This window comes from Hemibagrus wyckioides, linkage group LG29 (assembly GCF_019097595.1).
Source record: "Hemibagrus wyckioides isolate EC202008001 linkage group LG29, SWU_Hwy_1.0, whole genome shotgun sequence".
Classification (NCBI taxonomy): Eukaryota; Metazoa; Chordata; class Actinopteri; order Siluriformes; family Bagridae; genus Hemibagrus; species Hemibagrus wyckioides.
Window position 1 is genome coordinate 12612013 of NC_080738.1, and position 13955 is coordinate 12625967.

The following is a 13955-nucleotide window of genomic DNA, read 5'->3' on the forward strand; positions in this document are numbered from 1 at the left end:
CTGTACCTGTGCATGTAGGCACATTGGTATTCACCTGGATACCACTCCGAATACAAGGAAGATCTGTCCATTTTGCGGGTTTTAATTGGTACTTCAGGGAAAAATCTGTCTCTAGGTCATATGCATACATGAACACACCTACATTTACCTGGAATTGCTCTCTCTCTCTCGCTCGCTCGCTCTCTCTCTCTCTCTCTCTCTCTCTCTCTCTCTCTGCGCTCTATCTATCTCTCAAAACACATGGGTTCACATGGGTTCACTTTAATTTAATTCGCTCTAAGAGGCATCTCATTCACATCCACCTAAAGCTACAGCTTCTGACATTTTCCAGTGATAATGCGATGCGACTGTAAAGTGAATAAGTAAAATGATCTGTACTCTCTACACTGATCAAAGCTCAGGGACTACAACAGATTTCTAGGAGCCACTCAGACCAACCTTTTCTTTCTTACTTTCTTTTTTAGTTTCTTGATGAATAACTTATTCCATCACAAGACTCTAACCTTTAATCTGTGGTCTTATGAGTATATTCATAAGTGTTTCATTTTCCCCCAGAAAGAGCATACCACTAAAAAAATCTAGTTATATCTGCATCTAAGAGAACTTTAGTACAGCAGTAGAGCACATTTTTTTATATATTTAAATATGAACTCATATGTATGGATATCAGGCAGTGTTTTATATAAATGTGCTTAATTTTCAAACCGTGATGTTGAGATGATTCTTCTATCCGAGAAAGGAAAAGAAAACAGTTCCATTAAATTACTCAGGAGGGGAAAAGTATTGCTTTGTATGCAGCCTATCTTTACAACACATCCTAACTGCATTCTTTTGTAAATTGTTGCATTAATGAATTATAAGCGTTCTTATAAATTCGAATAAAACCCCAGTAAAGCAATATAATGCAGCCTTTAAATGCTTGGAAACTTTTGAAACTTTTCACTTTGTCACTATTTCTCACTTTTCAAACATCAACAAAAATTTATTTTTGTTTGTATTTATTTATTTATTTATTTTTTTAATTTTATGTTTACATGAAACTTCTTTAAATACAATAAAATACAATTTTATTCAATTCAGTTACAATAAAAATGCAATTTTAGAATTATAGTTAAAAATGTTTAAAAATTCTCTTATTTTCTATTTTTTAAAATATTTTTAATATACATTTTGTACTTATACTTTATTATATTATTATTATTATTATTATTATTATTATTATTATTATTATTATTATTATTATTATTATTATTATTATTCATTTGATTTGATTTTTTAGGGTTTTTTTCTATTTTATTTTATTTAAAAGCCAGACCACTCATAACTATTTTTTTCTACTCCCTTTTATCTCAATACCATTATGGTGGTGTCCTTCATAACTTAGTTTGTCACTGTTACACCAAATCTGTGCTTAAACTTCATTACCCATCATCCCCTGCATGCTTCCTTGCTATGCTTCTCACTAATCATTCTCCCCTGTTTCCCATTTAACCTTAATTTGCACAACTATTTAAGTTCTGGTTTCCGTGTACCTCTTTGCCATGCTTGTGCTGATGTTGTGGTTTTTTGGTTGCTTTGCCTTCCAAAGCCTTGCTCATATTTTGTAGGTTTTGTACTTACCAGTTGTTGTTATTTGAGTATCCTCTGAATATCCCTGACACAGTGGTGTTTTCCCATTGGCTACAGTGCTAACAGCATGACTTTCATGACCTCATGTGTGGAGTCAATATGAAGCCTTCTATATCTCATCACTCATCCTTCTGGTCTTGTAGAGGAGTTGAGAAAGTGGATTCAAAGGCACTGCACAGAGCACTCCAATCCTTTGATTTTGGCTATTCTTGGTATTGCTTCAATGTGCAACACCAGAGAGAGTGCATTCAGACACACTGTAGATGATTGTAATATTGATTATTTCTAATTTTGCCACAATTAACTGTGGTGCTGAACAAGACACATGGCTTATTGTTCAAGTTTGGCATATGTTGCTGCAAACACAAAGTAATTAGTCCTTAGAAGTCTATAAACATCTGCGACTCCCAACTTCTTGGGCTTTTAAGGACAGATTTTTTTTAGTTGTTTGTTCTGCCAAATGCTTTGGACTTCAGACATGATCGATGCATATGTAGTTTGGGACTGGAACATCTTCGACAAGGCCTTTAGTAAGAAATTTCCAATAGAGACAAGGTAAAGCATGTCTTACAGGCTATTAAGTACTGCTACTGTCTATTCATTACCTTCCTCTGCCAAACCATTGAAATGGGATAGGAGGAAGTAGTGCCTTTACTGTGTTGGAACGTGATGAAAGTCAAAGGAGTATGTCAGCATATCAACATCCTTGAAATGAATGCTGTGGTGCTAGAGCTGAAAAACTTTCCAAAATCCCTTGAAAGCATCTAAAGTATTAGTGTGGAGTGACACCACGACAATGGCATATTAGTGCTATTCAACCACCAGGGTGAAACAAAATATGGAAAAGCCCAGGAAATGGGCACCATGGCATTGGAACAGCTAGAAGAAGGTACTTCAGATCACCTGGAAGTCAATCTGTTGCCAAACACCCTGACGTGGTTAATGGAGAGGGCAGAGGCAGAGGCTTTGGGCTGCTTTCCCAACACTATCACGGTTGTGAAAGCCAACAATGCATTCAGCAGATTATGTTACCAGAGTCTGGCCAAACAGGCTTCAGGTTTTCCTAATTGTTTGCTTTATCCATTACCCAAGAGACCACACCTACTGTTTTAGTGGCAAAGCAGAACACACATTGTTTTTTTCTCTAATTTAGTCTTAGGGTAAAGCCAGTTTGTAGGTTGGAATTGGTCACACAACAGCTGCCAACACAGAAGGATGGATATTTAACATAATATATGTGAATGCCTTTTTTTAACTGTTGCTCATGATTTGTCATGAGGTGATGTAGTATACTCAGAGGAAAGCGATAATTGGCTTGTGTCACTGTGACTGGACGGGAGAGCCAATTTTGCTCTATTGGGTTTGTTTTCTAGATTCAACTTTTTAAGTGATTATGTTTGAAACAGTACAACCTGAGTGACGTAATTCTTATCCTCAATAGAAAGTAGTACTAATGAGCGATTCTGACTCAGCAAAAAAGTGACAAGCAACCATCCATTTTCTACATATGCACCTGACATGGAGCCTGATAAACGCTTTACATGCTGTAGAGCCAGCGACAAAACAACAAGCATCTTCTCACTATGAAAATTAGCCGTGACACAAGTGACAAATCCAAACAATTTGCACAAATGATTCCCTGGCCCAATCCTAAATCCTTCGGCATTACATGACATTTCTTCAGTTCTTGTCTCACAATATTCATTCCTACCTGCTATTTACAGTTTCCCAAACTGGAAGAAAAACCTATAACGAAGAAAAACCATCTTGGAATGTCCAACTTCTTCTGCACAAAATTACACCCATGCACTGTAATGCTATATTTCATCAGTAAATGCATCATATATATAAATATGCTGCATTTTTAGATATATTGTCTATTTTTTTTTTCCAGTGTACCGCTAATGCTACTTTATTTTATTTCCTGCTCTACTTTGGACAGCTATTTCCACTTTTATTTTATCTCATTTTTATTTTTTATCTTATTCGATTTCATTTTATTTCATTATACGTCTGTGCATTTGACCAACAAACTTTCATTTTGATTAAAATTAAATGTGTACATCGTTGTTGACGTACATATAGAACGATAAAGTTTGGCAGGAAGAAGCGGAGCTTTTTCTAGCTAGTACATTTAGCTTGCCAACAAAGCTAGTGCTAAATGATTTTCACACAGATTCACGTTATGTTTAACTAGTAAGTAACTACCATTTCTCTTTGGAAACTGACAGTGCACAGCCACAAGAGACAACAATAGTAGTAGGGTGAGTCTTAATTTGTTTCGGTTTGCATTATTTATGTGTTCTATCTGTTACTCGATCAGTTAGAAGCCATTGTGTTCACTTTGATATATGTTCCTACTGCTGTAGTTCCAAAAAAGCCCACCCTGGTAGGCTGGAAAGAAAGGATGTACAAATAATCTAGCCATAGTTTATGGATTTCTGATTAGAGAACCTCCAAGAGCACTTGGGTGACTAGCGTGACATAAACAAGGGGACTTTATATAAGACTTTTACCCAAAAAAAAAGAAAGAAGTGAGCAAACGTTCAAGAAATACAGCATTAATCCAGAACCCTTTTTTTTTTTCTTGAACAAAGGATTCAGATATAAGGGTGCAGATTGAAAATGCCCTCAGAGAAAAGCAGAAGGAGAAAAGAAAAGGAAAGGTGTGAGAAGAGGAAAGTAGAAGAGAAAGGCCTGCAGTAGTAGAAAGAACTTTCTCTCCAGATATCAGTTTTGTGACATTTTGTAGCCCCATGTATCGTTTATGAGACTGAGATTAGCCATTTCTTCAGCTTCAGTCAGAACCAGACAGACGATATGTGTATGGCTAGGACTGTGTGTGTATGTGTGTGTGTGTGTGTGTGTGTGTGTGTGTGTGTGAGACTCAGTGCTCATGTCTTGCTCTTCCACACTGCCTGGTAATTGTCTCCGGTTTCCTTAAATATTTCAGCAGGCATCAGACAGGACATGGGGCTCTGAAACCAGAACATGGCGCGGGAAAATGGCCGACACAAGCGCCAGACATAAAATATGCAGTGGGTAATTTCCTATTTATAAATCATATTCTGCTATCGCCAGCTCAAACAGCAGCACAGCTCTAATTCCACAATTCAATTTCACTGTGAAAAAAAAAAAATAGCATTGTTTTCATACACATGCTAACACTCACATACGCATATACATATATATATAGTATAGAAAGTATTTAAAGGAGGAAGCTGGAGATTAATGTGTGTGAGGAAAGGTCAGAGTGCAATCTGAAGTGTATCAGGTGTTCTGTGACATTTCCGGAATAAAAAATGGGAAGCATGTCGTCTAAGTGCAAGCGAGCCCAGAATATCCACCACCTGAGCTGCATTCCATCTGTCAGTAAAATGATCCAAAACAAGACTGAGGAGAAAAAAACAACAACTAAATGTCAGTAATAATAATCTAAATGATTGCAATTTGACATCTGAACACACACACCCAATCAAAATGTCACTGCTGTTAATGCAATTATTACTAATATAATCATCTTATCTCCTAAATTGCTGTCATTAGGTCTTTTAGATGTACATGCACACCCACAGTGAACACACAAAAAAAAAAAAACATTTTTTTTTTTAAGATTTTTTTCCTCTAACTCTATTCGATGAATTAAAAATACACATCACATATTTTTGTAAAAAGTTAATCTGACTAGCACGTGCATGCTTTCTGATTTACGGTAGTATCAGTGATTAATATTTCATAGTTATTAATCATTTTTGTAGAAATACTAACAATAATGTGTTGAATCGTAATTATTCATAAATATGTTTCACATTCAGACACGTTTTTTTGTGTGACCCGTATACCACGCCTTGTCCAGTTTTGCTGCAAGGATAATGAAATGTCCAGGATACAAGACAATCACTCAAAAAACGCAAGACAGTGACATAAATCACTTGTTCCACCAAGAACTCCCAGAAATATTTAATTTCCTGAAAAATTTGTAAAGGTTACTACAAATTCCTTTCCAGGTTACTGACGTAACTGAATGCTGACAGACGTCTTTAATGACAATCCATTAATGATTTGGCAATTATCCCTTTTTTATCACTGCCATAGACTCTGAACTGACTTGACATCTAAAGTGGAACCTCGGCATACAAATTGAATTTGTTCTGGAGGCGAGTTCTTAGTTGTATTGCCAAAAGAATCTTCTCATAAGAAATAATGTAAATGCAGATAATCTGTTCCAGCCACCCAAAAATATTACCATTATTAGCAATACAAAGCGTATATAAAAGTGTATGGCTGCTTACAAAGAACTGACCCAAGCCAAGCATTCCATGTCAAGGGTCCTCACAGGAAGTCATGCCACCAAGCTTGGGCTAAAAATAGAACAGATCACCCACACCACCAATCTGTCAACAAAAAAAACCTGAAAAATCACCTAGCTTTTGAACACACCACGAAGGCAACACTGGCTTCGCTTGGATTTCTTCGCTTGGAGGCCAACAAGTTTTGAAAGGCTCCTGGACGTACGTGCAACTTAGTCGGCGTTCGGCTCAGTTCATTCGTATGCTGAAAATGCTACGTATGTTGATGAAAATTTCTTGCAAAATTCATAAGAGAGGGCATTCATATGCCGGGGTTCCACTGTATTTGATTTTAATGCAGACAAAATAACCACTTCTCTGACCTGTCATCTTTATTCTTTTTTTTTGTTTGCACTGTCAGCCTGTTTAAACAATCAATGTCTAGACAAAATAAAATTAAGCCAAATCAAGTGAGTTTTTAATGTCATTCCTCTATATAGCTTGTATACATCAGAAGGAAATTTCAATTCTGCAGAATCATGGGGTGATACATGCAGTAAAAGTACGCAAGACTACATAAAATGCAAATATACAACAATGGGAGACAAGTGCAGGCCAATAAATTCCCGGAACACAGTAATAAATGCACAGAACATGGGCTGTAAACTGTAAACGATTGCTAAGGTAGTAGCAATAGGTATATCTATAGCAGTGATAGGTTTAGCGTTTCATAAAGTCTCTTATGCAGGTTTGTGGCTAAATGTCTATAGCTCTGTAGTTAGTCGATGGTCTCATGAACTGCCTTAAGCCTGCTTCATATTTTTCAACCAGGACTTGAATTATGAATTATTAATTTCTTCCAATTTGGTCATTTGGTCTAAAAAAAAAGATGTGAAGCCTGTCATCATCACAGTGCTGATGAACACAGGGTTAACATTCTTTTTTCATTCTGAAGGTTTACTGCATTCACCCTCATAGCGACTTGTAGTCCTACCTGCTAAAAGCCTCCACTAATCTACACAAAACAGGACCTCTAAATCTAATGCATTACAGAAAGACACATGAAAACACACACCATCAAAAGTCACACAGTCACAAGGTGGTTTTGTTGCTATTGTGAACCGCTGGCAGTGTTGACTCGGCACCTGGTATACAAATCAGGTGCAAATCCATGCAAATGAATGCTATGCTGGACTTCACAATGGTACTACGACCTTCTGTCTACTGAGATTCAGTAGTAATTCTGTACAATCTCTGTACGCCTCATCAGTGTGTGCTGATTATGGACTCTGTATAAGAGCAGTGAGTAAATCATTAAATCATTACGGTAACAGTATATGATGTGAGTGTGATCAGAGTTCACGCAATTTCTCACCTTGAACAAACAAACACACATACACAGAGGAGGATGAAACAATATATGTTCCAGAAAAATGTAGATGTCCATATATATATATATGGAAATTAAAACATTGTCCAGTTTTTCAGCAGTGTAACAGGACATCTACAGGCTAGCTAGTGGATTTTTATAAATATAAAACATCAAATAAAGGTAAATATTGATAATATAGGTAATCATTTAAGCTCTCCAACAATGATAACAATCATAACAACTTACATTTGTAGATGAATTGGACTGAGACTAGTTTTGTCCACCATATTTGTAAGCTGCAAAGCTTCAGAAATTATGATGTCCTGATTTCTAGTAAGGGAACATAGTGGGATTTGGTGATCTCTGGTTTAGTGCATTGTGGGAGACAGAAAGAGACACAGAGAGAGAGAGAGAGAGAGAGAGAGAGAGAGAAAGAGAGAGAGCATAAAATGTTGAACTCCCTGATCAGTGTCCTGACTACTGAACTAGGGAGCTGATTGAGACACACTCACAGTCATCAGACTTTTAATCACGTACACTTGTCCCTTATAACACAATAAAGGACTCACACCTACATACACACACACACTCCTCAATGTGAAATAAATGTTCACTGTGTTTTATTAGCCATAATCAAGCCTTTTGTTTATGTATTGTATTTCTGTTTTATTTTTATTTATTTATTTTGTTTATTTTTTTAATTTATTTTTTTATTTTATCAGTTTTATTTTTATTTATTTATGTTGTTTGTGTTTTTTTTATTTATTTATTTTTTTCTTTCCAAATTTGGCCATAATGGGGATTCTGTACATTGTGCGACCCTTTCTGACAGAGTGAAAAATGCTTAAAAAAAAAACAAGCTCTAAAGCTTTAGTAACTATCTTGAATATTATTGTTCACATTTACATACAGAGGCTAATATTTAAATAGTTTGTTCATGTTTCTAATTTTGTTTGTTTGTTTGTTAATTTGTTTAACAGTTAAAGCAGTCCCTGGCTCCAACACATTTACGACTCCTTGCTTAACTATAATGGAATTTTCCTTTGCCTTTTTCTTTATAATATTATTAACAGTAATGATTTCAATTTCAATTCAAGACATCCATAAGAGCCTTTTTACCTCATTTCTGAATGCAATTTTCTCAAAGGAATATAAAGCCAAAGAGTCAGCGTTTCATAAACCCTAATGGATTCACCTTAGAAAAATCAGCAACTTGTACTCTGCAAAATAAATACTTCTAAATGCAATTATTCAAGGACAATGAATTTAGGTATAAACCTTCCTAGGTCATACAATTTGGCAATTTGGTAATTTTAAATAAACTGGAGCCTAATAACTCACATAACTAGTAAATATTACATAATTAGGTGTGGCACCATCATTTGGGAAGACCTCATACCCAAAGCACATCTTCTGCTTGGATAATAATAAAATAATAATAATATCCTTATATAATCTATGGTTTAATTTTAAAAAGCAATAATGGCTATTTATGTATCTATTTAATTATTTCCTTTGCTTACGCACAAGCTCAGTGTATAAACTGGTGTGTGAACATCTCACACTCTCCTGTCTCACACTTTTCCAACAGGTGCTTTATATATTAGGTTCCAGTGCCTTTCGAAACAATATATATATATATATATATATATATATATATATATATATATATATATATATATATATATATAATATATCTATAATATATATAATAAAATATATATATATATATATATATATATATATATATATATATATATACATAGTATATATATATATATACATATATATATATATATATATATATATATATATATATATATATATATACATATATATATATATATATATATACTTGAACGTTTTCATTTGGTGTATAATTTTAATTTTAATTTTAAGCGAAGCCATTTGTAAGTGTTGGCGCAATCTCATCCAAGCGTTAAGCTGTTAACTGAGCTGACATCTGTACGAGTTTTTCCCAAGTGATGCGAAGTGTATAGGAAGTGCCGAGAGTGCAAACTGTCAAATCACAAACATGCTGGGTGAAAATTGAGCTCGGGTGTCATTTCAAGATTTTGACCCTCAGCATGCGGTTAATTAGCGAGCTGCTCTGTCGCTTTCGGATGAACCTCGGTGTCGTCTCATCATTAGGTTGAACTCGGGGTCCTTGCGAGAGGCGAATCGACTATATTAGTGTGACACGTGACAGTAGAACCAATCCGAGAGTAAAATGGTCCATTGATGTTAATAAGCTACTGTTCCAAAACTAAATGGCGGAGTGAGGTCTGCGGGTTAAGGTTCTGTCCTAGGGATGGGAAAGATGTGTTCAAACGCCAGGGTGCTTTTGTCAGTGTTGTGCGTTGCGACTCTGAGCAAGATTCAAACATTTACTGCTCAGATGATTGCTTCAATAAAGCAATAATACACAGTAAAAGCATGCGGTTATAGGGAAACAAGCAACAAACAGGATGTTGTGTTAATTTGCAGTTCTTAAAACAGCACATCGCTGTTGTTTTATTGTGTTTTATTTCTATTTTTTTAATAAAAAAATGACTTTTTATCCATTTTCAGTTACTTTTAATGTTAATGTTGTGGAATGTCTGTAAAAGAAGTTAATAAATAAGTAAGTAAGTAAATAAATAAATTAATTAATTAATAAAGCAACATCCTGAAAACATTCCCTTAGTGAAAACAAAACTGATGACTCCTTCCAAAAAATGCTAGATAAATAGAAAACTTTATCAACAACTGGTTCATCGACAAAGTCTGATTAAGTGGAGCGTCCACCTTGTTACTGATGTTAGTTTGGAAGACATTATGTATATTATGTATATTTTTGGGGCAGTGGTGGTTCAAGTGGTTAAGGCTCTGGGTTGTTGATTGGAGGCTCAGGATTCAAGCCCCAACACCACCGAGTTCCACTGTTGGGCAATTGAGCAAGACCCTTAATGCCTCCCTGCTCCAGGGGTGCTGTATCATAGCTGCCCGTGCACTCTAACCCCGACTTGATATGTAAAGAAAGGAATTCTACTGTACTGTAATTTATGTGTGGCGATAACAAAGGCTTCTTGCCCTCAGTTCTTCTTCATAAATGTGCTTAAGCGATCTAGAAACGAATCAGACTTCTGATCAATCAGAATAGAGAAATCATGTGCGCTGTTGTATAATTAAGGGATATTGCATAAGCAAGTGTACAGTTATTACTGAATATCAGGTCAGCTGTGATTGGACTGTATGCAAAATCCTACAGCACAAGAACTATATCTATTCACAGCTTTAATGCAACTGTTCTATAGACAAGAAAATATAAAGGAAGTGACATTTCTGACTCAACTGTTCTGTTTTTGCTCCGCTAAAACTTTATAATATATCAGCATTGATTTTCATTGCTTCTGGTAAAACTGGCATCACTTCTTCAACTAACTGACAGGCGTTTCATATTTTAGCGCCCGACACATCCGCTGATGATGTTGCTTACTTTTTTGAACTAAGAAGCCAAACTTTACGGAAAATTGGCATGAAATGTAACATCCCATAACGACGTCTCTTAGAGTTCGGCTTGACCGATCAAAAGTGACCCAGAACTAACTGTTTTATAAACGGATTAATAAAAGAGTGTAGTTAAATAATTACAATAATTACATTTTAAAGCCGTTGAATGTCAGACGTATTTAATTCTTTTCATTTGTCAGAAACAAGGGTGTCAATATCACGTTCTTTTTTTCCGAAGAAAAAAAGAAAAATCCTTCACAGGTCCATTAAAATAATGAACAGTCGTTCTACAAGGTATGTTCTTTTATGCTAGTTCACTTAATGTTCGGAAGTCTGAGGAAGAGAAGACACAATAGCGATAGTCTTTTCTTGTACTTCAAATTACTAATTTTGTAGTGCTTTTTTTCCCATTCTTATAAACCCTTTTCTACTCGGAACATAAGCCTTTTTTCTAAGCTTGCCACATTTAAGTGAAGATTGTGACCTGTTTTTTAATTGCTTTTTCAAGACAAAAAGATCAGCATGTTTTTTTTTTTTTTAATTCGTTGTCGCCAAAGAGTAGAGGCGTGTTCGGTCAGGATTTTCATCATGAAATTTTCATCTGGTAAATATGTGTTCTGTGGGAAATGACCTTTACATCACTCATATAAAAGCGTAAACAGCATAAACTAGGCCTCTGCAGGCAGTACTAACAAATATATTACACATTGTGGATTTCAGTGGAAAAACTTGCTCTGTGCACAAGAACATATACCAAAAACAAAACTGGATTAGACCCAAGCAACATCCACCTCCCTGCTTTGGTCTGCTCCCACAGAGGGATAATCAGGACTGTTCTCATGTGTCTGAGAGTGTGATCGCTCACCTGTTCTGTAACCTGCTGAGATCTTGCATCTGTCAGCTCCACATCCTCATTGACAGTATCCACATGACAGCACCGGCTCAATATAACACACACGTTTCCTTGTATGTTTGCTGAGTGCCTTCCTACCTGCCCAGTCTATTTATTACCTGCCCTGTCATCATGCCTCTCATGCAAACTCTCTGTTCCTCATGGGCTGCAACATGTAAATGAGTCCTATGGGGTTTACTATAGAGACAGAACTGTGTGTGTGTGTGTTTGTTCATACTGGTGTACATTACACAAGCTAGAATGCACTGGAAGCACGTGGTTTCTTACCTAACCTCTGTGCGCATGTGTGTGTGTGTGTGTGCACTATGTCTTCTTTTGACTGTTTAGACAGTTATGTGTTTTAGCATGAATCAGGCCCAGGGAAGACGAGTTAATAATCAGCTCACTTTCTGCTTGCCAGTCGAAGTCTTTTACAGCAGCAATATAAAAGCTTCTGGAAGAGCTGAGGCCTGGGAATGATTGAAAGAGAGAGAGAGAGAGAGAGAGAGAGAGAGAGAGAGAGAGAGAGAGAACAACTCATTAAATTCATTTGATTTGTTTGGCGCCAGCAGAGAAATGATGAACCAGGACACTTTCAGGTTTCGGTCAGAGGAAACCTATGGTTTAAAAAGGCCGTTGACACGGATGCTGTAAGGCCGTGAACTTCCAGTCATAAAAGTCATCTGTTTTACTGCTACTATTACAAAGAGCAAAGCAAATGAGTGTGAGAGGTAGAATCACCAGCAAAGGTCAGGGATTTGGAGAAGAAGCAGATAAAAGCACACAGGCACATATAAACTGTTGCAACATGCTGAGTCATGGTGTGTAAGAGCTACAAAACAGTTGTGCTAAATAAAGTAAGCTGTACAGTGGGTTGCATAAGTATTCACCCCCTTGGGCTTGTTACTAGTTGAAAAGAATTGGGCTTGTCAGTTGGACTTTTTGCCCTTTGGGGTAAATTTGACCCCAACAATTTAAACCTCCTGAATATAATTTTTACCCAGTTTTTTTTTTTTTCAGGTTTCTTTGTTGACTACCTAAACAGCTTTTTAAATAAAACATAACCCCAAACCACCACTCCATTCTCCTAAACTCCCAGAATTTCTATTGCACAACTATAGAAAACAGAAAAATAAAAATAAAAATCATGATTTGCATAAGCATTTAGTGGTAACTTTTTGCAGCTGAACAAATATTGGGGTTAATCGCAATGGGGGGTAAATACTTTTGAAATCGCTTTTAAATTTTGTATTTGCACGATTTGTGACGATTTATGACATATTTATGGATGCACAAAATGTGAATGGTTTTGAAACTACTTATGCAGCACACTGTAAACAAAAGGCTGTTTACTCAAAACTGGCTACACTGAATATGATGGACAGTGCTTGTAAACTAGCTATCTGGGTTCATTTGGACTAAATTAAATTGCAAACTTTCATACCGGCCAATTAATACAGTAGGTGCCCACCCACCCACCCATAAGATCTTCCTTTTGACATGACAGCTGATGAACTTGTTCTTCCTCTGAAGCTAGTCATCATTTCTTTTCCTGTTGCTTCTTCTATGTCACAGCTAGATGCACTCGGAGTATAGATTAGATTAGATTAGATTAGATTCAACTTTATTGTCACTGCACATGTGGGTACAAGGCAATGAAATACAGTTAGCATCTAACCAGAAGTGCATTTCGCAGTGCAAATAATTAGCATATATAATAACTATATAACAATAAATAATTTGCATATATAAACAATATACAAAAATATATAAATAATTTGCGTATATAACAGTATATAAACAGTATACAGTGGGAGGTAAATGCAATGAGTAAATGCAATGAGTGCAAATGAGCAATGATTATAGTAAATGCAATGAGTGCAAATGAGCAAATGATTGTAGTGGTGCAATAAAGAAGGTATTGTATACCATGATAATAATTAAATATGTAAACAGTATACAGAGGAGTTATGTACAATGAGTGCAATGATTTAGATGTGTGCAATGAGGAAGATATTGTATACTATGATAAATAATTTGTATATGTAAACTGTACACATATGTAAACTGTACATAGAAAGGGTTATATACAGAAAAAGGTTATGTACACTGATAATAATGTGCTCAGTCAATGTGTGTGTGATCGGGTGGAGGCAGAGTTCAGCAAAGAAACAGCTGTGGAGAAAAAGCTGTTCCTAAACCTGCTAGTCTTGGTCCGGAGGCTCCTGTAGCGCCTCCCAGCAGGCAGAAGGGCAAAGAGTCTATTGGCAGGGTGATAAAA

At 35.9% G+C, this 13955-nt stretch overlaps 1 protein-coding gene across 5 annotated transcripts in view; it reads right to left on the reverse strand.

Annotated features, from left to right (window-relative positions):
- The window catches only part of LOC131349275 (phospholipid-transporting ATPase ABCA1), a 160837-nt gene extending 148929 nt beyond the window's left edge, over positions 1-11908 (reverse strand). For 4 of the 5 annotated variants that reach the window (XM_058384830.1, XM_058384828.1, XM_058384831.1 and 1 more), the window contains exon 1: positions 11648-11905. The gene's annotated coding sequence lies outside the window, so the exon portion shown is untranslated. Of the gene's footprint in view, positions 1-11647 lie in introns of all 5 variants that reach the window. The other variant, XR_009204058.1, reaches the window with a different exon arrangement.
- Positions 11909-13955: the final 2047 nt, after the last annotated feature.